The sequence below is a fragment of the Theropithecus gelada genome, chromosome 15 (genome assembly GCF_003255815.1).
Source record: "Theropithecus gelada isolate Dixy chromosome 15, Tgel_1.0, whole genome shotgun sequence".
NCBI lineage: Eukaryota > Metazoa > Chordata > Mammalia > Primates > Cercopithecidae > Theropithecus > Theropithecus gelada.
This window is the reverse complement of record NC_037683.1, coordinates 100,298,388-100,321,776: the sequence shown is the minus strand read 5'-3', so window position 1 is coordinate 100,321,776 and position 23,389 is coordinate 100,298,388. Positions and strand designations below refer to the sequence as shown.

The following is a 23,389-nucleotide window of genomic DNA, read 5'->3' as shown; positions in this document are numbered from 1 at the left end:
AAAGTAAATTCTATTCCCACAAAGCAGATTTTACTTTTAAATATGTTCTTTATCTTCATTTTTCACACATACACACACACACGGAAATAATGCAGGTGAGTTTTTGATATAACTACGCTCTCAGAATACCTCTTATATGAAATTAATTATAGGAGTCGGGGCACCAGGGGAAAGGGAGAGGAAAAGGGGAGACAGTGCAAACGGCGTGCCCGCCATCTTGTTTGTGCCCCAGTTTCGCGCGTGCGCCGTTCTCCAGGACTCACGCTTCCCGCTCTCCGCTTCCCTCCGCGGTGCCTGAGCCTCTGCATTACCCGACTCCGCAGGAGCGCCAGGGCGGCTCCTGCTCTTCCTAGACTCCCTGCAAAGGCGTTTGCCGAAATGTCCACAGAAGGAGGATTTAGTGGTACTAGCAGCAGTGATGCCAGCAAAGCCTAAGTCCTTCTGGCCTCGGGTCATGGAAGAAGTCCGGAATTTAGCAGTGAAAGATTTCTGAGTGCACGAACTCCCACTGGCTCGTATTAAGAAGATTATGAAACTGGATGAGGATGTGAAGATGATCAGTGCAGAGGCCCCTGTGCTCTTTGCCAGGGCGGCTCAGATTTTTATCACGGAGTTGACTCTTCGAGCCTGGATTCACACACAGGATAACAAGTGCCAGACTCGACAGAGAAATGATATCCTCATGGAATTTGATCAATTTGATTTTCTCATCCATATTGTTCCAAGAGATGAACTGAAACCTCCAAAGTGTCAGGAGGAGGTGCTGCAGTCTATAACTCCTGCTGAGCCCATCCAGTACTATTTCACGCTGGCTCAGCAGCCCACCACCGTCCAAGTTCAGGGGCAGCAGTAAGAGCAGCCCACTGCCAGCTCCATGACCACCATCCGGCCTGGGCAGCTCATCATCGCACAGCCTCAGCAGGGCCAGACCACACCCGTGACAACACAGGTTGCAGAAGGTCAGCAGGTGCAGATTGTGCAGACCCAGCCACAGGGTCAAGCCCAATAGGCCCAGAGTGGTACTGGATGGACCGTGCAGGTGAGGCAGCAGATCCTCACTAACACAGGAGAGATCCAGCAGATCCCAGTGCAGCTGAAAGCTGGCCAGCTGCAGTGTATCTGCTTAGCCCAGTCTGTATCAGGCACCCAGGTTCTGCAGGGATAGATCCAGACACTTGACACCAACTCTCAACCGATTACACAGACAGAGGTCCAGCGAAGACAGCAGTAGTTCAGCCAGTTCACAGGTGGACAGCAGCTCTACCAGATCCAGCAAGTAACCATACCTGCAGGCCAGGACCTGCCCAGCCCATGTTTATCCAGTCAGTCAAACAGCCCTCCGATGGGCAGGCGCCCCACGTGACTGGCAACTGAGAGCCTGAGCTGACAAGGCCAAGGACATCCAACACAATCGTTGCCATACAGCCCCAGGTCATGGGCACAGCCTCCCTCCCCAGAGGACCTGACTAACCTCAGTGCCTCCTGCAGGCTAGGGCGTTGGTGCACTAGGCCCCATGCCTGGGGGCCGAGATTCTCCAACAGAAAGATGCAGTATTTTTTGTTTCCTTTTTTTCTCCAAGGAATCAATATTTCAATATGTTGAGCTGTGTGTCCAATGCTATGAAATTAAAATATTAAATCACATATTTTTTGGCATTTTCTTGAAGAGTGTGGCTGAAGAAATATTTCTCCTTTTGTTTCTTACAGCCACTTCTTTTTAGGAGCAAATCTGCCCGTGGGTGTGCGATATTTCTTGACCCTTGGAACAGTTGCTGCCCCCAAGATTTGCCATGTTGTTCTACCCTCAGATTGAATTAGGTGAATATGTGTAGCTGCTTTTTCACTAGTGGTCCTCTCCCCATCCCTTACTCTTACCACGGAGCTCTGTGTATTTGCATCCAGAGGCCATGGAAACAGTCCTTGCATTTAAGAGACCGATTTATTCCCCCTGGAGAGTGGGTGGGTTCATTGCCACACTCTTTTCTCCCAGGGACCCAGGAGTCTAGGACTTTAGGCATTTGCTGCCCACCTCCCCTTTATTTTTTAAATGCATTAAAAACTGTGCTAGTCCCCTTTCCATGGTCTTCAAACTGCATGAAATGCAATAAATCTATTTTAGATTAAAAAAAAAGAAATTAATGATAAGACCTTATCTTACTCAAAAGTTAGTCCTTAGATTTAACACAGTAAGAGTTGCAAAATAGACATATAGTTTCAGAAACATGCATGCAACTGATTGTTTTTGATTGTAAAATTTCTTATTTCCTTAATCATAGGAGTAGAAATGTGGATTTAGCTATCCTGTAGATAGCCACTGCAAAGGTGAATTTAGCCCACGGTTTAATGATTGGACTATATTCCTTTCTTTATTCATCTGAACATTTCAACCAGATGGAAGCACTGTGCTAGGTGTTGGGGACAAAATGATGACTAGGCCCATCCCGGCTTTGAGAGTTTCACAGTTAATAATTTCTAAATAATGAAGTAAAGACAAAGAAAGAGAAATCACAGGGCCGCATGAGAGAAAGAGAAGAACATAAAACTTACCTTGAATGTGAAGAAACTTCAGGAAGGAAGGGATATCCAAGCTGCATTTTAAAAATCAGCAGAATTTCCAGAAGGTGAACGGAGAGTAAGAGAGTAGGGGCTGAGAAGGTGAGCAAAAGGGAAGACGAAGAGGAAGAGCAAGAATGAGAGCGGCGGCATGACTTGAAAAGGACCTCAAAATGCTGGGTGTTCCTCAAGCACTGCATTAGAGCCCAGCCCGAGAGGGACGTGCGGGACTGTGTGCACATCAGGTTTGTTGTCTGTGTAGCATCTTCTCCCCCTTATTCTGGTAATGGCATCCTGGTTTTCTTTTCTTTTGTTTTCTTTTTTTTTTTTTTTTGAGACGGAGTCTCGCTCTGTCGCCCAGGCTGGAGTGCAGTGGCGCGATCTCAGCTCACTGCAAGCTCCGCCTCCCGGGTTTACGCCATTGTCCTGCCTCAGCCTCCCGAGTAGCTGGGACTACAGGCGCCCGCCACCTCGCACGGCTAGTTTTTTGTATTTTTAGTAGAGACGGGGTTTCACCGTGTTAGCCAGGATGGTCTCGATCTTCTGACCTCGTGATCCGCCCGTCTCGGCCTCCCAAAGTGCTGGGATTACAGGCTTGAGCCACCGCGCCCGGCGGCATCCTGGTTTTCTTTGGGGGGAATTACTCCTGCTCTAACTTGTTTATGGTTGGGGGTAGGGGTCTACCTAACTCAGGGCTTCAAAGATGAGCACATGACCCATGCCTGGCTGCTCAGAATATCGCATCATTTTTGATACTACTAATGGGTTCAAGAAGAGGCAAGCACTCAATGGATTACATAGAATGAGTAACACTAGCTGTTGTGACAGTCTCTAAATTTCAGTGGCGGGTTTCCCCCTCACAAAAACAAACAAACCAAACATCATGCACACTCCTGATCAGGCGGCTCTCCAGTGTGGCTTCCTCCAAGTCGTGACTCAGGGATCTAGGCTCATTTCCTCTAATGGTGCTGTCACCTGCTGAATGTGCTATGCCCAGACAATGAGTGAAGAAGTGAATGTGGAGTGGGGTCCAGGTCTGGAGGAGATGGCCTTCATTTTTACTTACATTCCCTCCCTGGCCCTGGGCACATGACCAGACCTAGATGCAGGGCACCTGGGAAACATGCTTAGCTGTGTGCTCAGGAGGAAAAGGAAACAGTTTGGGGAGTACATTCTATTGGGTAACTCTTCCACACTCAAGCGGGGCTAATAAGAGCCTATGAGCCCAAGTCCTGGGGTCGTTATTTCCTGAAATAAATGGAAGAAGAGTTTTAGGGAGGCAGAGGTGACAAGGAAAAAGTTTGGTCATGTGGTAGAACCATGCCTGGTGCTTTGGCGAGCTTCTGCTCACCGAGCGAGAAGAACTCACCCGAGAAAGAAAGCAACATGAAAATAAGAGTTAAGAGAAAAAGAGGGTCCAGGGTAAGGCAGGCAAGATGCCTACAGTGCAAATTTAAGAAGGCAAGGCTGTGTACATGGGCTCTGTCTCTTCGGGCCCTGCTAGAGCAGAGTCAGTACTTGCATGACCTGCTGCCTCAAATCTTGCACCCCAGGCACAAAGATTGCCCAGACTTCACCCTGAGACAGAGAAAATCTTGGCAGTATTATTTGAACTCCTGGATCCATCTGAAACCAGTCCCATGCACTGGAATTTTCAGCCACGTGAACCAATAAACATACTTTCAAGCTAAAGCTTTTTAGGTTAGGTTTTTGTGCCTTGCTACCAACAGAATTCTGATAAATATGCGTTAGTGCCATAGAGAACCTGTGAAATGTTTTAAGCGGAAGAGTAGCAGAGAGAGGCCCACATAGTTAACCCAATCTACATGTAGCACATCCTGCCATTCTCACCAAAAACGGGCACTCGTCTCACCTCCATGCAGGTTTTTCTCTACATAAACAGTGTTAATCTTGCCATCAGGATTCACATCTGAACGCAAATTCAAAAGCTTTCTCTAAATCAAAATAGCCTTTATAAGACTGTATTTGATGCTTTTGACTTTCCTGCTTTTAGCTGAAAGGTTTTGAAGCTGGTACTGCAAGCAAAGGCCTTTCTGTAGCTTTTCTGGCCCCTCTAGGACCAATAAAAACTTGAAATCTTGCAGCAGGAAAATATGCTCCAAGTTCGCACTGAGTCTTAAGGAAGTGAGTAAGTGAAATGAGTGTTTGCTTTTTGGGATTGAATTTGATGCTGGGTAAGAACCAGAAAGTATACACAGTGTATTTGGGGCACTGCCAGTGTTAATCCCATAGGTGGCCTCAGTGGGGTGAACACTACCTCAGAGTCCAGAAACTGAAATAGAATCCACTGTCACTGTAAACTATTTCCTGAGACAGTGATCATCATTACCAACATTCCCTCTTCTGGTGTTTGTGAATCTCAAGGTTTCAATCAAAGGAACACTGGCTGCAATGGACATAAATAGCACAGTGGGCCATTTTACAGCCACTCTGTGGCCACACAGCGGGTAACTAGGGAGTGGGAAGGCAGGGAACAGTGATGTAATGACTCCTGACTATTATGCAGATCAATTTCTTTTTACACTGAACAGATATGCCCTAGAATATTATGATACATGCTGCCTTCTTATTATCAAATACCAACGTGTTTCTGTCTGTCAATGGTTTCGTAATTTCCAAGAGAGAGAAAGCAGACGTTTCCCTTGAAGCTGTTCCTCCTGATAAGTATCCCAGATCATCTCAGGAATTTCCATTTGTCTTATCTTTTCAGCAATACTGCCAGGAAAAATGTCAGACTTTTCATTTCAAGATGCCAGAAGGTATTTGAGTTCATATAAAAGAGGAGCAATATTTTGGTTGTTTTTTCTTTTTCTGATCTCACTATTAATTTCAGTTGTAGACTGTCCTGTAAGTTAAATGGTAATTTTCCCTTTTTATTTGGTCACCTAGTAATCTCTGAATAGATTTGAGAATGGACATTAGGAGGCTTGGATCTCCTGTCTTGGAGAAAATCCCTTAAGGTGTCTATTTCTCACGTGCTCCTGCAGTCAAACAGAAATAAAGCCATGTTACATTGTTGCCTGACAGTTTTATTTAAAGGTGAGTCTTCTTAAATTCACATTACCGTATATCTTCGTATTAGTCCACCTTCATACTGCTATGAAGAAATACCCGAGACTGGGTAATTTAAAAAGAAAACGAAGTTTAATGGATTCACAGTTCCACATGGCTGAGGAGGCCTCACAATCGTGGTGGAAGGCAGAGGAGGAGCAAAGGCATGTCTTACATGGTGGCAGGCAAGAAAGCATGTGGAGGGGAGCTGCCCTTTATAAAACCATCAAGTCTCATGAGACTTACTCACTATCACGAGGACAATAAGGGAAAAACTTGCCCCCATAATTCAATTACCTCCTACCAGGCCCCTCCTATGACACTTGGGGATTATGGGAGCTACAATTCAAGATGACATTTGGGTGGGGACTCAGCCAAACCATATCAATCTTCTCCCCTAAAAATTGCCTATTACAGATTTCCCTTCTTCTTAAGACTGTTCCATAAGAATATTGGAACTGAGCCACTCTCCCCTTTTAAGAGGAGTGTTTTCATTCACTGACATAGATCCAAAAGGTTTTTGCTTTGCATTATTTTTAATCATTATAATTCACCTGGGGATCCCTTGAAATGCTTTAATGAAGACATAATGAGCAGTTATATGCTTAAAAACACCAAACTAGAAGTTTATGCTAAACATAAGGCTCTCTTGTCATTAGTCTAGGTATTTACCTCAGCTTATCTCTTCTTTATTTTACCCAAAATACTACTTGTTCTAATGGAGTCTATCTGCATTCTAGAATCAGAAAGAATTCCTTCTCCTTGACTGTAGTGATCACGGCTTGTAAGAGCAGACAAGCAAGGATAATGAGCCCATTTTGGGATGCTGTCAAGTAGCGTTCCTTCACACAAATCCCTAATTATTTTGCAAGGTGATTTGGAAAAGAGTTGTTTACCCCATTTGGAATGGCTTTCTTTCTTTCTTTTTAAAAATTATTGATATTTTATTGTTTTATTTCCAACTTTTAAGTGCATGTGCTGGTTTGTTATACAGGTAAATGTGTGCCGTGGTGGTTTGCTGCACAAATCATCTCATCACCCAGGTATTAAGCCCAGCATCCACTAGCTACTCTTCCTGATGCTCTCCCTCCTCCTACCCACCCTGCCCTCCGGCAGGCCCCAGTGTGTGTTGTTTCCCCGCATGTGTCTATGTGTTCTTATCATGTAGCTTCCACTTAAAAGTGAGAACATGCAATATTTGATTTTCTGTTCCTGTGTTAGTTTGCTAAGGATAATGTCCTCCAGCTCCATTCATGTTCCTGCAAAGGACATTATCTCATTCTTTTTTATGGCTGCATAGTATGCCATGGTGCATATATATACTACGTTTGCTTTATCTAGTCTATCATTGATGGATATTTAGGTTGATTCCATGTCTTTGCTCTTGTGAATAGTGTTGCAATGAATGTACATGTGCATGTGCCTTTCTGACAGAATGATTTGTTTTGGGGGGTATGTACCCAGTAATGGGATTGCTGGGTTAAATGGTTTTTCTGCCTCTAGGTCTTTCAGGAATTCCCACACTGTCTTCCACAATGGTTGAACTAATTTACCATCCCACCAGCAGTGTAAAAGCATTCCTTTTTCTCCACAATCTCGCCAGTACGTGGTTTTTTTGTTTTTTTTTTTTTACTTTTTAATATTAATAATGGCCATGGAATGGCTTTCTTCCTTCTTTTGGATTATTTAAAGCCCTCTCATCTCATCACGTAAGACAGAATTCTAGACTCCGGTCAATCATTCATTCACTGACTTATCAAATATTTATGAAGCCCCTCCTATGGACCAAGCCCTATTCTAGGCACATGGGAAACATTGTTGAACAAAATCAATCAAGTCGTCAGCCCTCCTGAGGCTTATATTCCTCCTTTGAGTTCACGTGGGTCTTGCTTTCTCTGAAATACTCCAACATTCACTGCTGAAAGGAATTGGATTCTTACCTATATACCCTGATGGCTGGTGTCCTAATTGTTTCACAAGTTAGACACACAGGGTCCTGTTAAGCAAACAGGCTTTGGAATCCACTGGCCTGTGTCACATCTCACCTTAATGAGGCATTAGCTTGAGCAAAGACCAGAACTCTCTAGGCCTCATTGTCCTCATTTGGAGGTGGCAAAAACAAAACCACCCAGTTCACAGAGTTCTGTGGGGATCGCATGAGAGTTCCGCACACTGTACTTGGCCCTGTGGCACACTGAAGTGTGCATTGCACATTATTATTTTGTCTTGAATGTGAAACTACAGACTCAAGCAGTCAAGAAATACCTTTAAAATTGCTTCAAACTGACCTCATCCTCCTTCGCTGGGCAGGCTAGAAAGTCATTTTGAGTCACTCCTGTGACTTCTCCTTCTCTATATTTTTTTAAAAATCTGAGAGGCTTGTGCTTGGTATTCAGAGGCAGAAAAGGGTCTGTGATTTCCAGACACAAAAGGGTCTGGGTGGTAGATCTCTGCTTTTGGACCATGCGTGAGGCTGAATCTTCAGTGCTTGGGCTCCAGCCTTCCTAGAAGCCCAGCGCCACCACATTCCCTCAGAGGTCCTACAAACTCACTAGGGTGCTTCCAGAGACAGGCCTATAGGTTCCTGTTTCACCAACAACTCTGGAACTTAACCCACTTCTTGGTCTGGGGGAAGCCCGTGCTTCCATCTTTTTGCCCTGAAGGATAAGACTCTTTACAGTCCTTTGTATCAAGGACATCCAGAAAATTTCAGTCCACCCAGGCTTTCACAAAGGCAAGAAGAGTTGAATTACCAACTTTAAAAGCTTCAGGTTCCTACCGTCCCACAAACCTCCCTGATGCAGAAGAATTTACAGGTAGGAAGAGGAAATAGGCAGGCCAGGGCAGGAAGACTATACTCTATAGACATGACCTACTTTATAGAAATAGATATCTCCATACAATTTCCTACAACATAGAAATATTTGCAGTTGGGACCATGACTTGTGCTGTTGTGATGTTGGTTACATCACCTGACAGACATAGCCGTGAACACGATGAATAGATTTGAAATGCAGGCACAAGGCCTTCTCAGTGCATGGGGAAGTCAGGTTGAAACAGTTGAAATAGACGTGACTTACTTCTAGGACTTTGATTTACGAGTCATAGATCCAGGAAACCTCCATGTCCCACAGTTCACTCCAGATGGCATTCCCTAAAAGTTGTCTGTCTTGGATCTTGTTCATGGTTGGGGAGTTACTAACAAGGGCCAGGAGGACCAGTTCATTTCACAACAAAGTCCTTGTCACCTGGACTCTGAGGCTGTTGTTAGCTCTATGCCTTTCTCCCTTTTACTTTTATGCAAATGTTATGAATAAACTATAATACTCATCTTGTGAGATGCCCAGTTCCATTTCCTAATCCTTGGGACACACAGTGCCAACTCTGACGGTAGCATAGTTTCTCTGCTCTTTCAAACTTAGCAGTCACAATTGTTTGTTTCTCTTTGAACAATTTGCTTTCAGTCTTAATAGAAAGGTGTTAGGCTTTATTTCAGGGAACCATCCAAGAAAAAGCGGAAACATACTCAGAAATGATAGTTCAGAGACAATGGAAAAGCAAAATACATATTATTAAGGGTCTGATGTTTATCAAATGACTTCTGCTTCTGCAAATTATGAAGTGTGCAGAGTTAAGATCCGTTTATGCTTTTCTTTCTTTCTTTCTTTTTTCTAGATGGAGTTTTGCTCTTGTTGCCCAGACTGGAGTGCAATGGCACGATCTTGGCTCACTACAACCTCTGCCTCCGGGCTTCAAGTGATTCTCCTGCCTCAGCCTCCTGAGTAGCTGGGATTACAGGTGCTGCCACCATGCCCGGCTAATTTTTTGTGTTTTTAGTAGAGACTCCGGTTTTCACCATGTTGGCCAGGCTGGTCTCAAACAGCTGACCTCAAGTGATCCACCTGCCTTGGCCTCCCAAAGTGCAGGGATTACAGGCATCAGACACTGCGCCCAGCCCTGTTTGTGTTTTGAAGTGAATATTTTGGAGAAAAACACATAGAGGAATAAAATTCATTTTGATTATCACTGCAGTGGTTAAGAACACAGACTCTGTGAGCGGATGGCCATGTTCGAATCCCAGCTCCTGTACTCATTATCCCTATGACCCTGGGAGAGTTACTTAACTTCTCCGGGACTCCACTTCCTCACCCATCAAAATATGCATAACAACAGATTTGCAATGAGTATTGTAGGGGTGCTGGCACCACACTCAACCCCCCTTGGCACGCCTTCTCCCTGTGAACACTGATGTCTTCTTACTGCAGGCTCCCTGCCTGTCTTTGCAGGGGCTTCCTGGCCACCAAGTCACGTTCAACACGTGAGTGAGGCAGACCGGAGTGCTAGGAAGTCAGGACTTCTTACCAACAAAGGGAGGAGCGGGTAAGTGCTACAGCCTAATGGCCCCTGTGGGGGGTAGGGGGGGAACTCTGAGGCTCTACATCCTTTCTCAGAGGTTCCCAGTGGAGCGGAGGCCTGGCTGCCAACAGCAGAAACTGTTCATGAATGCACCCTGTACTGGCTTCTGTTCCCTCCATGCTCTCACCTCTCCAACCTTGCTAGCACTCCTTGGAATTACCTCCCATGCAAAATTCTGGTCACTGTCTAAAACAACTATAGAGGAATGTAATGTTATAAAATGCTCTGCACTTCTCACTTAGTCACAGTAAGTATTAGGTCAATATTGGCCAAATGAAAAAAAAAAAAGCAAAGTATACGTTATTTTTACCAACCTGAGATAGTTAAAACATAGGATAACGTGCTTTACTGGCTAGGATTTGACAGGAAATCCTGGACCAAGAAAAAGTAATATTTAAGAAAAAGAGTATCCGGTGACACAAGATTAATAAGTACTTTGTTTGTTTGTTTGTTTGTTTGTTTATTTTGAGACAGGGTCTCTGTCTCCCAGGCTGGAGTGCAGTGGCACCATCTCAGCTCACTGTAGCCTCTGCCTCCTGGGCTCCAGCAATCCTCCTATCTCAGCCTCCCCAGTAGGACCAAAGGTGTCCATCGCCATGCCTGGCTAATTTTTGTATTTTTAGTAGAGACAGGGTTTTGCCATGTTGCCTAGGCTGGTCTCAGACTCCCGAGCTCAAGTGATCCACCAGCCTTGGCCTCCCAAAGTGCTGGGATTACAGATGTGAGCCACTGCACTTGGCCAACTACCATTTTTTTTTTTTTTGAGTGCCTACTATGTGCAGAAGAAAAACTTTAACTAGCGAAGATTATTGGTGAGCCTTAAAATTTTACCTCCCATTTGCCAAATTTCCTAACATTTACATATATACATACAAATTTATACACACACGTACATACATCTATCTGCATATACACAGCACACAGACTCACACTATGCTACTCACGCATACACAGGCATATTTATGTACATTCATCAATGAGCAATGACTGGAAAGGCCATGGCCAAGGGCAGGATAAATTTCTGTGACAGGCAAGACTGATATTGGGCTGATATGGTATAGCCCTAACCTATATTTAAATACTGCATTACCTCCAAACTGGTTGGTAAGTAATCACTACCCTTTATATTCAACTATTATAATACTTAACAACATTTCATGAGTGGAAAGTGTAGTAGTAAATTTTCAATATGGAAATGCTGCAGTCCTAAGTCCAGAAATAATTGGCTTAGATACTCATTTAGAGCAGATTTGTTAGTGTCGTCATCATAAAATTCATCTTCAATTGAGCAACACAATTTTATAAAGTGACCAAGCAACTCCCCATCAAAAGTGGCGATTTTTATTAAGCATGAGGTCCGATGATCCTAAATGGGAAATGTAGTCATAATAATATAATAAAATAAAACAAAATATTTAAAAATATCTTGAAATTGCTAACATTGTTTTATACCCACGTGTTCATGAGTTCCCTATGTATGCATAAGTCAAAATTTAGAAATACTTAATACAGAACAAACCATGAAACTATATTTATACAATTAAATTAAACATTAAATAAATTCAAGTTAATTAAATCAACTTGATTTAATTTGAGCAAAATGCCCTCGATTACAGTATTTTTGTTAATTTGAATTTAATTAACTTTATAGTTTCATTTGTATTTAATGTGCGAATATATTTTGAGTTTACAGTTGCACAAGCTTTGCAGCTATAGAGGTCACACTTAGGTTTAGGTTTTTACATATTTAAGTGACATTCTAATAAAAATGATTTTTGTCAGGACCAGGGTTCCCGAGCATTTTTCTCCCCTTGTAAAGATTTAGTGCTCACTGACTCAAGTTTGGCACTTGCTCAGTGTCTGGGGTGAACCAGCTAACTTTTCTGCGCCTACGTTCCCTCATCTCTAAAACAAAGATGTTCTTTGCTCACCATCCTGCATCCCCAACAACAACAAAACAGACTTTCTGTGGTGTCCCCGAAGCTCCAGCCCTGCTCCTGTCTGGAAAGGGCATGCGGTCAATTTTTTTTTTCATGTCTTTTTTATTCCCTTGCCCCTTCACTGGGGAGATAGGTCGTCTTTATCAGCATTGTGTTTTGTTTGTTTTTGCTTTCAATCTGTGAGCGTTTTTTAAAAAATGAAGTCAGATAATTAATAATAATGTAATCTGTATTTCAAAATTTCTGAGACAATCGATTTTGAATGTTCCCACTAGCTTGAGTTCATCATTCTGTATTGTATACATATTTCAACCACCACATTGTACCCTCTAAATATATACAATTATTGTTGGTCTATTTAAAAAGAATGAGTCAAATCTCTAGAATCCCAGAAATGAGCTTCTCACTCAGGCTTGGCTATATCATGTTTTGGGCCCAGTTCAAAGTACAATTGTGGGGGCCTGTGCAGAAAGCAGGGAGCAGTGTCAGGAATTAAAGTATCAAGTGTTTCTCCCCCTACTCCACTCCCTTTCGATCTGTTATGGTGTTTTATAGTTCCTACTTAGTGTCACTGCCCGCAGGGCCAGTGCAGACCCTCACAAGCCCACAGAGGTCTTCAGAGCCTGAGCGTGTGCACTGGCTACCATGATCCCCCTCACTTCCCTGGATCCACTTCCCCTGACCCAGGCAGATGGATGACCCCCTAGGTATTGTCACCCTTGTAACATGCAGTCAAGGCAGGTGAGAGGCTCACCTTCACCAAGTCACCCCGCCGATGCGCCATGGTGCTGCTGCCTTGAGACATCTGACCATCTCCATGCCTGTGCCTAGGTCCCCACCAGGGGCAGTTGCTAGGTGGGGGCAGGGAGGAGGAGGAGGCCGAGCAGGAGCCAGAACTCCAGAGAGTAGGAAGGCCAAGAATATGTCCCAAAGAGGACACTGTGTAAACCAAATCTCCAAGCCCTCAGCCTCAGTGCTTGCTTCCCTGTCTCATCAAATTTTATTTACAAAACACAAAGCCAAAGATTAAGAATATCAAGATGACAACCACAGAATACGAAATTCTAAGGACAACCCTCTTGAGGGCAGGACTCTGTGCAATTGTTCTGGTCTCAGGCCCACATTCCTGTTTCTAATTAAGGTAGCCAATAGGCATGCTTATTGCGATGGTCATTTTCCTCATGTGGGGTCTCTCCCTCTAATGACTACACAGAAAGCAGAAAATTCATTGCATGCATCAAAAGGTGTACATCTGAATGGGAGAAAATAGACGGGCTCAAGAAGAGCTATAGGTGGCAGAGCCTACCTCTGAAATGGAGCACCTCAGGGCCTTCCATCACCAGGAAACACCAGGCACACTGATGAATATGCTAACTGCAGGTGTGGGTGGGCAGTGCATGGACAGGCAGAGTTGGTGTGGGCTGCGTGGGATGCAGTTCAGGGTGGGTATGCTTTCCTTCTGCTACGCACACAACACCAGCGTGGCTGACACAGGAGCTGTCACCCTCCTGACAGCCAGGATTTCCCTTGATGCGCCCCATCTAGGCTGGGCTGTCCATTCAGTTTGGTTGTTTTGTTTCCTGCATGCATTCCGTGGCCAAATGTAAGATAAGAGGTTGAGAACTTCTCAAAATATTCAATTCCGTTTGTAACCTCTGACTCCTAAAAAGAAAGTCAAATAAGCTGGTGTTATCAACCACACAACAAGTCAAATTCCCATTTTTTTTTTTTTTTTGACAGAGTCTGGCTCTGTCGCCCAGGCTGGAGTGCAGTGGCACGGTGTCAGCTCACTGCAACCTCCACCTCCCAGGTTCAAGCGGTTCTCCTGCCTCAGCCTCCCGAGTAGCTGGGACTACAGGTGCATGCTACCTTGCCTGGCTAATTTTTGTATTTTTAGCAGAGACAGAGTTTCACCATGCTGGCCAGGTTGGTCTCAAAATTCTGACCTCGTGTTCCACCCACCTCGGCCTTCCAAAGTGTTAAGATTACAGGCATGAGCCACAGCTCCTGGCCTCAAATTCCATTTAAATCCAGAATCTTTTCCTATAGTTAAAATTGCGTAGCTCCACGACCTAATGCCTGCACAGGGTACACACCCAATAAATATTTGTTGAATGAATGGCTGAGTGATATGGGTTGGCTGTGGTCCCACCCAAATCTCACCTCAAATTGTAATAATCCCCATGTGTCAAGGGTGGGGCAAGGTGGACATAATTGAGTCAGGGGGGCCGTTTCCCCCATACTGTTTTTGTGGTAGTGAATAAGTCTCATGAGATCTGATGGTTATATAAATGGGAGTTCCCCTGCACACTCTTTCTTGTCTGCTGCCGTGTAAGATGTGACTTGGCTCCTCATTTGCCTTCTGCCATGATTGTGAGGCCTCCTCAGCCATATGGAACCGTGTGTCCATTAAACTTCTTTCCTTTATAAATTACCCATTCTTGGGTATGTCTTTATTAGCAGCGTGAGAACAGACTAATACACTGAGTAAATGAATGCACTGATCTGGAGTTTTCGTGTTTGCCATTGACACAATTTTTACCCCCTTACAATAACAAGAAAAGGTAGACAGAACAATTGTTATTTTCCCATTTTACATATGAGGAAATTGAGACTCGGAAGGGTTAGGTACTTTGCTTAAAGTTACTCAAAGTTATTGGGCTTCCTGGGCGCAAATGTAGGGCTTTTCTGCTGCTACAGGGAACACAACAAAATTCCACCCCGATGGCTGCGCCACCTGCCCTACTTTGCTCACAAGCCATGTTCGTGGTTATCTTTTAAGTTTTGTCTGACGAATTTTGTCTTTTAAGTTTTACCCCTTTGGTGAACCAGGGCAGACAAGTTGCATTTTTGTGGACTCTGTGTTTCATTGGCTAGAGGTGATGATGAGCTAACAACAGTAAAATGCTTTAAGGGAATAATCATCACCGTTATCACACACACATGCGCACAAACACTTTTAAGAGACATACTTAGCTGTGGAAGTATCTCTCCAGTGTTCTTTTGGTACAGAAAACATCCTGTTTTCCAGGGATACACACTTCGGGAGATAGAGGAGTGGACAATCATGCTTAAATACTCAAATTCTAGGGCTCAACACGCCGGAATTCCTGCTCTGTACTTTATTCCATGGGTGACCTTGGGGACGTTATTTAGTCTCTCTTGACCTCCGTTTCTCACATGTAAAATTGAGATCACGAAAATAGAAAATTTGGAAGAGTGTTGTGAGATGGGCTGGTAAAGCACTTACAGAGTCCCTAACACGTGGCGAGAGAATAACAGGTGTTATCTTGTTTCTAGTGCAGGCAGACTGCATCAGGGAAGGATGAGGCCAAAGCACTGAGACATAGATTTGTTGTGAAGAGTTCCCCTTATATATACGTCATTGCACATCTGTGTGTGCATGTCATGAGATTAAATCCCACTGTCCAGATGGCTAAAAAATAAACATATTAACCCAATTAAATAAAGGTACAAGCTTCTGTATTTGCAAATGCATCTCAATGCTTCTCTGTATTGTATAAGACTCAGCCATAGGGCACGGAATTTGCCCCTAAATCTCAAAACATTAGTCATTTTGTGTTTCTTTTATCTTTTGCTTTATTTCTTTCCTTCTTTCTTTCAAAAATTAAAGTTGTTTCCTGGTTTTTTGAAAGACAGTTGCAGAAAATAAAACTGAGATTGAAAAAAATCCTTATGTTGTTTGTTGCTAAATTCATCCCTAACTGTGACTGGGGATCTAATTTAAAATGAAATGACTCAGGACAATTTCTACTGGAAAATGAATTACTCCAGGCTTATGTTTCCTTAAAAGTAAGCGTGTGAGGGAATCTCTTTCTACAGCTTCTAAATGAACAGCTGCCTTGAACTTTGTCATAATCAACCTCAGAAAGCTCTCATCCTTTGCTTAGTTCCTCCTTCAAGATGAATCAGGGAAGGGAAAGATGAAAGGGGCTGGTGGGGAACCCTCCCAGCAATCTTCAGACAAGTGGCATTGAAGGAATACTTTCAGATCCTCTCCCAAAGCCTGGCTGCAGCCATAAGCGTGAACTTATTACCACAACAATATTGCCACAACGGTGAACTCCCCATGCCAGCTCAGTTCTCACGGTGGCTTTACAGTGTACACGCCCATTTGTTCATTTCTGCTGTGTGGAAAACAAAACTAACCAAACCTTCAGTCACACATTGCTTTTCTTTTGAGATAAAACCTGCTAATGGGTATCTACATATAGGCGTCCATTTGATTAATGATAAGCTTCTGGATAGTAGAAAAGACTAAGAAATCCAAGGAGAGAACAAATCAAGATAAAATGGTATTTTGTGGTTCACTCTCTTAATGAATATTGAGAACCTTCTGTCTTCCAGACACTGTCCTAGGCTTTGGGAATGGAGACGTGAATAAGACAGGTGTGATAACTTCCTTTTGTGGCACTTAGGTTAATGGCGGTAGACAGACATAAACATATCTTTTAGGAAATATATTTTAGGGGCTTCTATGTCAAAACAAGCAAGTAAACCACAGTCGGTGCATTTTAGCAGCTTGATCTCCTTATCTGTGTTGTCATGCTGTGATTACTGGGAATTACCTCAAACCTGAGACTGTTTTTTCATCGGGAAAATGGGAATGATTCTACTTACAGGTTTGTGGTGAGGCTCAGATGAAACGATTGCTCTCTTAAAAGTATGAAGTTTGGTTTTCAAATTTTGATAAGATCCATTTTTATTGAGCTGTAATTTTGTACCATGCAATACACTAAAGCACTTCAATAGACAACATCTCACCCAGACTTCATGAGACAACTCCATACAATTGGAAGGGGCACCAAATAGATGAGTTTAATGCTAAGAACTGGTTTCATATGAACTTATTGCCTTTGCTGGAATACAAGATTCAGATAAACTAATTTGGAATAGGCTCCAATGAAATCACAACTGTTAACTTTTTCATTCTCAGATCCACTAAAAACTGGTTGTTACTTCTTTAATTCTTACTCTCCTTAAGTAGCCAAAATTAGGTTGGAATTAAACCAGTTCTGATTTGGGGATTTCTCTTTTAATAAAAATGATGATCCCCTTTGCCTCATACTTGAATGCCTAGGAGTCAACTAAGATTTAAAATATCAATTTGAAGCTGATATAGAGATGCCTTCATTAATGGCTCATCTTTTTAAAGCCTATGAATCCCTTTGATGGTTGGTGAGTCACTGTTAATTTCAGTTAACTCAGGGGAGAGATATGGGGGGGTTTAGAATGTAGCCACAGTTAGAATTTGGCCCACATAAAAAATTTACATTAGCTTACTCAACATACTTTTTACCTAGGGCGTCTGAGTCTTGGCCATTATAATCCTAGACACAAACAAGTTTTCACTGCTTAGTATTGGGTTAGGCAGTTAAATCACTTTTGAACAAGTGGTCAGGGGTCATTCTAGCTCATGCAACGTCAGCATTTTACTAGGCTACTCTACTGCCAGGAGAGAAATGTCAGAGAAAATGGGGAAAAAAATTACAGCCTTTGGATGGTATTTCAAGTCCTTCATGGTCTCCCCAACTATCCTCTCTGTGGCTCACTATTTTCATGTTCTTAGAGAAAACTGCATTACACACACGATGCCTTAATGTACTCCAAATTTAACAAACACAATTACACATTCATATTTTAGAGTATGCTGTGTCCTATACTGGGGATGCTTCTCTCCGTATTTGTCACCTCACAGAACTTTATTCTTCAAGTTTCAGCTCAAAATTCACATCTCACATCTTAGCAAGACCATCTTTGATCTTCCCAAGTCAGAATGCACTGTTTTGGATTCTCTACTCCCCTACTCATAGACTTCCTGCTTACTAGGGACAGATGGGACAGATGGGATGGTGGGCACAGATATCCTTACATTGTGGTTAAGACAGACAAAATACTGTCAACTTTGCAGTATCCAAAAGCAGATCGACTATGGTAAGGGCGAGTCATGTTCACTATGCAGTGGCAGAACAGCTGTGATGAGAGGTACCCCATTAAATTCATCCATATAACAGTTAATTCATCTCCTGGTAATTCATGGTGTGTCATTCTCTCTTATTGGTCTTTTACAAATGTAGGACCACAATCAACAAACAACATTAGGGTGAGGCCCAACAAACTCCATAAATGGCAACATCTGTTTACTTCCAAGTCTTGCCATCCTTCTAGCAATTCCAAGACATGTTCTAACCTCATTCTTATTTTCTAGGCCTTAGCAAAATATCTACCACTAATTTCTTAAGTTTCTGGCAGTGAGTACTTGTACCAGCAATTCCAAAGTCTGCTTAATTTTAAACCCCATGGCCACAGCACATCATCTGATAGAATAGGGCAATAACTTCTAACTAGTCTGGGCATTTCCTGCACCTACTTTCCCTTGATCTCAAAGTACCTTAATATTTTAGAACCTGGTTGTCAGACGATGTTGGATGAAAACTCATTTTGAGTTCACCAGTTCTCAAAATGGGTTTCAAACACCATTGTCATACAAAACTCACACAGCACTACAAAAGTTCACCTCTCCTGCATTCTACCATTCATTGTAACAGCTATTATTTGTCTTTACCACATCTCTTCAGCTCTTCAGAATTATCCTAGCAGTCATTAGTGGCTGGACTTAATTGACTCTTTTGTTTTTATACCATTTTCCCAAAAGTCTGCCTGCCATGGGGAAAATGCACTCTTAGCTTAGGTCTAGGGTAACAGTTAATCCATGGCCTAGAAAATAGCCCCTGATATAGCCTCACTTGAAACCATGATCCATGAGGTGCAGCCTTAGAGCAATAGCACAGTCAGAAAATGCATCCGATTAAGCCCACAGTAATCTTTCAATTACCCACATTCTTTATTTTTATTTCAAAGGATGTACAAAACTCACTACACTAACATTCTGTTTTCTCTCCCGTAAGATCCCCAGAAGTGTCCCACATCTTTGAGGCTTCTCCCTCCAGCCCTGCCTGAAGTACTGCTTGCCTTTCTCCCCCATGCCTTTCACCATTTCCTCCAACCTCCGTATCTCAAAAGCCCCCAGATCTATGTGAAAATGGCGGAGGGTCAGACAAGGATGTAAATGGGATAGGCGAAGCTAGAAACGTTTTAGCAAATAACAGGATAGGAAAGAATGGAACCCCACATATGTTAAAATGTCTAGTGATATATGATAAAAGGCTCGGTGATAAATTAGATGCAAAGTAATACAAACATCCATATGAATTTGGAAGCTTTCTGATTCCATGTCATGTATGGTCTTTGGTGAGTAATTCTTATTCTAGTCTGCAAAGTACCAGTGGATGCTAACTTATCCTGAAACTTTTCTGTAGCTGGAACTGTGTGTAAAACCCAGGGAGGTCCTTGATTCTGATTTCAGTGCGTGATGGTTTCAGGCCTCTTGAAGAGCTGTCTTGATTCCAGTCTTTTCCCATTGTAAGTGACAAGTGCAAACTTCAGGATGAATTTGCTGTGGGTTTGTGCCATGGATTTTCAAGACCTTCTTCCCCTTTCTGTTCTCTTACATATTCTTTTACATAAAACTGCTTTCTGGCTCATCACAGATGTGGCTCAGTGTTGTTTTCCCGAGGACAGGAACAGTCTGATTTCCACCCCTCGGGCTGCTGCAGAAGCCATGTGACTCCCTCATTTTGTGGGCCATTCAGATATTCTCGTTCCAAAATAAAGAGAATAGCACCTCTTTAATTTCTTTTCTTTTTCTTCTTCTTTTTTTGCTTGTTAGATATTTTACAATAGTATCTGCCTAAGGGACACTGTGAGTTGAATTGCTTCGGGCGCTCTTTCTAGCTACCTTGTTAGTTTTGAGAACTCATTCTCTAACAGAGAACTAGCAGGCAATCCTGGAAAATAGGCTATTTTTAAAAAAATCTAAAACACGTCAGTGTTGTGTGTACTGCTAAGAAATTAAAAACCTGTGACATGGTACTCAGATGCACTCTGAGTTTAGAGATACTAAAATGTGAAAAAGCTTGCATTTAGAATCAGTAGAGTATCGTGTATACACACATCCAATTTTTGCCACTTTAGCATTTTTGAGTGAGAAGAATGTATGGATGGCATAACATCCAAGAAGTCCCAAAATGTGGGACCTTCACAGTTTTCCTCCCACCCTTTTGCCAAGTCTTCCAGTTCACCATCTAAGAGACAGCCATTCTTACCGGGTTCTTCTATTGGGCGTACATTTTATTGTCATCATTGTTGTTGTTTGCTATTTAGTTTGTTTAAAGTCAGGTTTATGCAGATACACATATAGTAAGATTCACTCTTGTTAGTGGTGTATGCTTCTATGAGTTTGGACAAGTTCACAGGGTCCCTCATGCTCCCTTGTACCCATCCCCTCCTTAGGCCCCAGGCCTTGGTAACTACTAGTCTGTTTCCTGTCCTGATGGTTTTTTCCTAGTCCAAATATCATATCAATAGGGCCACATAGTAGGTAACCTTTTGAGTGTGACTTTTTCACCTAGACTAATGCATTTGAGATTCACGCGTGTTGTGTGTTTCTGAAGTTCATTCCTTTTTATGAGTATGTTTTCAAGTGCAACTCTTTGAGTTATTTTTTAACCTAGATTGTCTGTAGCTGATCCATGAAAACTGTGTACTGTTTATGTTCTACAAACCTGCTCTAAAGTCATATAGCCTGTGTATTTTCCAGTGCAGTGACCACCATGCAGCATCCATGTGAAACTCTGGTTTAATTATAATTTAAAGTGCCTTCAAGAGTGGGAAAAAGTATTACCTTTTCAATACCTGTGAAGCAAAAAGTGGCTTTTAAGGATATGTTTTCAGTCTATCTTCTAAGAATAGTCATGATTTAATCTTGGGCCTAGGGTGGCCTCTGGTATGTAATTTAGAAGGATCTGAACAAAGTTTACAAAAAAGCATTTTCTCCAATTGTGTTTCTTTATTTCTTTGTGTCTCTACATTTTTCTGTCTCTCTCTGTCTCTCCATTTTTTTCTCTTTGTCTCTCTCTTTATCCTGGTAAAAAGTGTTTTCTCACCTTGCAAAAAACCAAATAGGAAATTGGTGCTTTTAAATTTGGATAACCTTGAAATTTATAAACATTTTTTCTGGATCAATTGCTAGCCATAAACAAAAAAAAAAGTAATATAGAATGCATTAACTGGTAAGAGTGTTTTAAAGAAAAGTAAATCAAGAAAGAGGACAGGGAGTACCTGGGGAAAGGTGATCAGTGAGTGTCTCGCCAATACACCATGTGACACTCAAGTACAGCAAATTGCAGGCAGAGGGAGCAGCAAGGCTGAGACCCTGAAATAGGAGCTTGCAGGCATATTGACTCCTTTGCTAATGCTTTAAAAGGCGATCTGTTGGAGGTTCCTGATGACAGTAACTGTAAATCCTGAATATTCTTTGGATTAAAAACAAAACCATAGCAAAATAGAAATACCAAAGGCCACAGAAAGCCCTAAATTTTATCTTCACTGAAACTTCTATATTCTTGAGGACAATGACCTTGTCAGGATTCCTTTAATAGAAGCTTTAATCACTAAATCACAATGCTCTGGCTCCAGCCTCTCAGACTACTCAAGGAGATTGTTGACTCTAATCCCACTTCATTTTTAGTTGAACCAAGGTTATAATGGAAACACACACACACACCAACACACACACACACGTGCTGTACTTTGTGAATGACCCACAAGCCCTCAAATCCAAAAGTCAACTGGAAAGAATGTCTGTGGGTGTGCTATTGCAAAATAGAATAAAATGTTTTCACGATTTATGGCTATATTTTAGAAAGATAATCTCGGAAGCACTTTCCGTATTTTCCTCTCATTTCTTGCTCTTGTTTCTCTGAAATCTCTTTCCACTCCTCCTGACTTTCCTCCACAATCATTGACATTAACTGAGTGATATGGAGGGGAGATCTTCACCTGGAGCCTATAGTTTCAGTCTTGAATTATTTTGCAGGAGAGTTTGATAAGTAATTCCTCAATGGATCTCCCGTTAGGTCCTATGGCACTTAAGGTGTTTTTGAAATAAAGCAACATATTCATTCCCCCCAAAACTTCACATTTTGTAAAATTTCGCACCAAATATAGCAAAGTTTATGAAAAAAAAAAAGATGAGGAAGGGGAAGAGGCAAAATGTTCAATGTCCATGCATTTCTTCAGCTAGAGCACCAGCAAAAGCAACGATTGGAACCTGGGGAAGATATCATGGACATTCCTGGTGACAGACACTAAAAGTGAATAAAACTACCAGGGTGAAGATGGCCGCAATGCTTGGGTTGGCTCAGAACTGCAAAAGCTGAGTCCAGTCTGGACGGAAGTGGTTACTCTTAAGTTGCCAACTTTTCCTGAGACTGGAGCAGCACAGAGTTGGGAGCCCAAATCTTGACATGGGGTGGGAGGAGGAAAACCTTACTATAAACCTTGTTCTCATTTTTAAAAAACATAGCCTAAAGGGCTCCTTCTATAGCAGCAGCCAAGTTGAGATTTTTTTCCTTTCCTACAAAGATTATAATCCTACTTTTGCTTTTCTGTCTCCCCTTTTCCAGGAAAATTTGTGCATGAGCTAACGTGATTTTCCTGTGACACTGATGACATTTTCCTATTTACCGTTTGTTTGTGAGCTTCTTCACATTACACAAACAACACATTGCAGGAGAACAGACTGTTCTTGACCAGTTAGAAATGGGATTCTCTTAAAGTCACAACCTCACTCATTGCCTAGATATAATAACAAGGGTAACAATAATAGGGTTGGTTAATTATTTAGAGCTTTCCATGGGCCGGGCACTTTGCTAAAAGTTTTACAGATATCACCATATTTAATTGTTGCAGTGATCCCATGTCTAAGGAATTTCTATCTCTATTTTCTGCATGGTGGAATGGGAGCTGAAGAAAGCTGGATAACTGGACCCATGTCACATAGCCAGCAATGCAGAACTCAAAATTCATTTCCAAAACTCATGCTTGCCTCCAAGCCATCTCTCTCTTGAGTCTCTAAACTTTGAGCTGAGTCTTGAAATTCTTATTAATTATAACATTGATTTGAGACCAAGAGAAAATTATGAAGTAGGCAAGTTTTGTTCCCAGTGGCCCTTCCATGGCCATTTGTCACTGCTATTGCCCCCCACTGCCATTATCCACATCTGTTCTCAAATATATGTTGTTTCTGACCAATTCCTCTTCACATCCTGGTTACCTGGATTCTGTGCCCTCCCATCCACCCCTAAACTAGCTCCTCCTGAAGTGCCCATGCCACAGAATTCTCTGAGCAACGTTTATGATTCCTGTGTTCCATGTGCCTCAGGTTCCTAATCTCTGCACTCCAAAGGAACAGCTATACACTCTTAGCAGTGCATGTGTAGCATCCAACATCAGCAGGTGCATTTCACACATCGTTCTGTGCTGCA

General features: G+C 42.4%; 1 pseudogene; it reads left to right on the top strand.

Moving 5' to 3' along the window:
* The first annotated feature begins 378 nt into the window (after positions 1-378).
* Positions 379-1,374, top strand: LOC112608321 (annotated as a pseudogene).
* Positions 1,375-23,389: the final 22,015 nt, after the last annotated feature.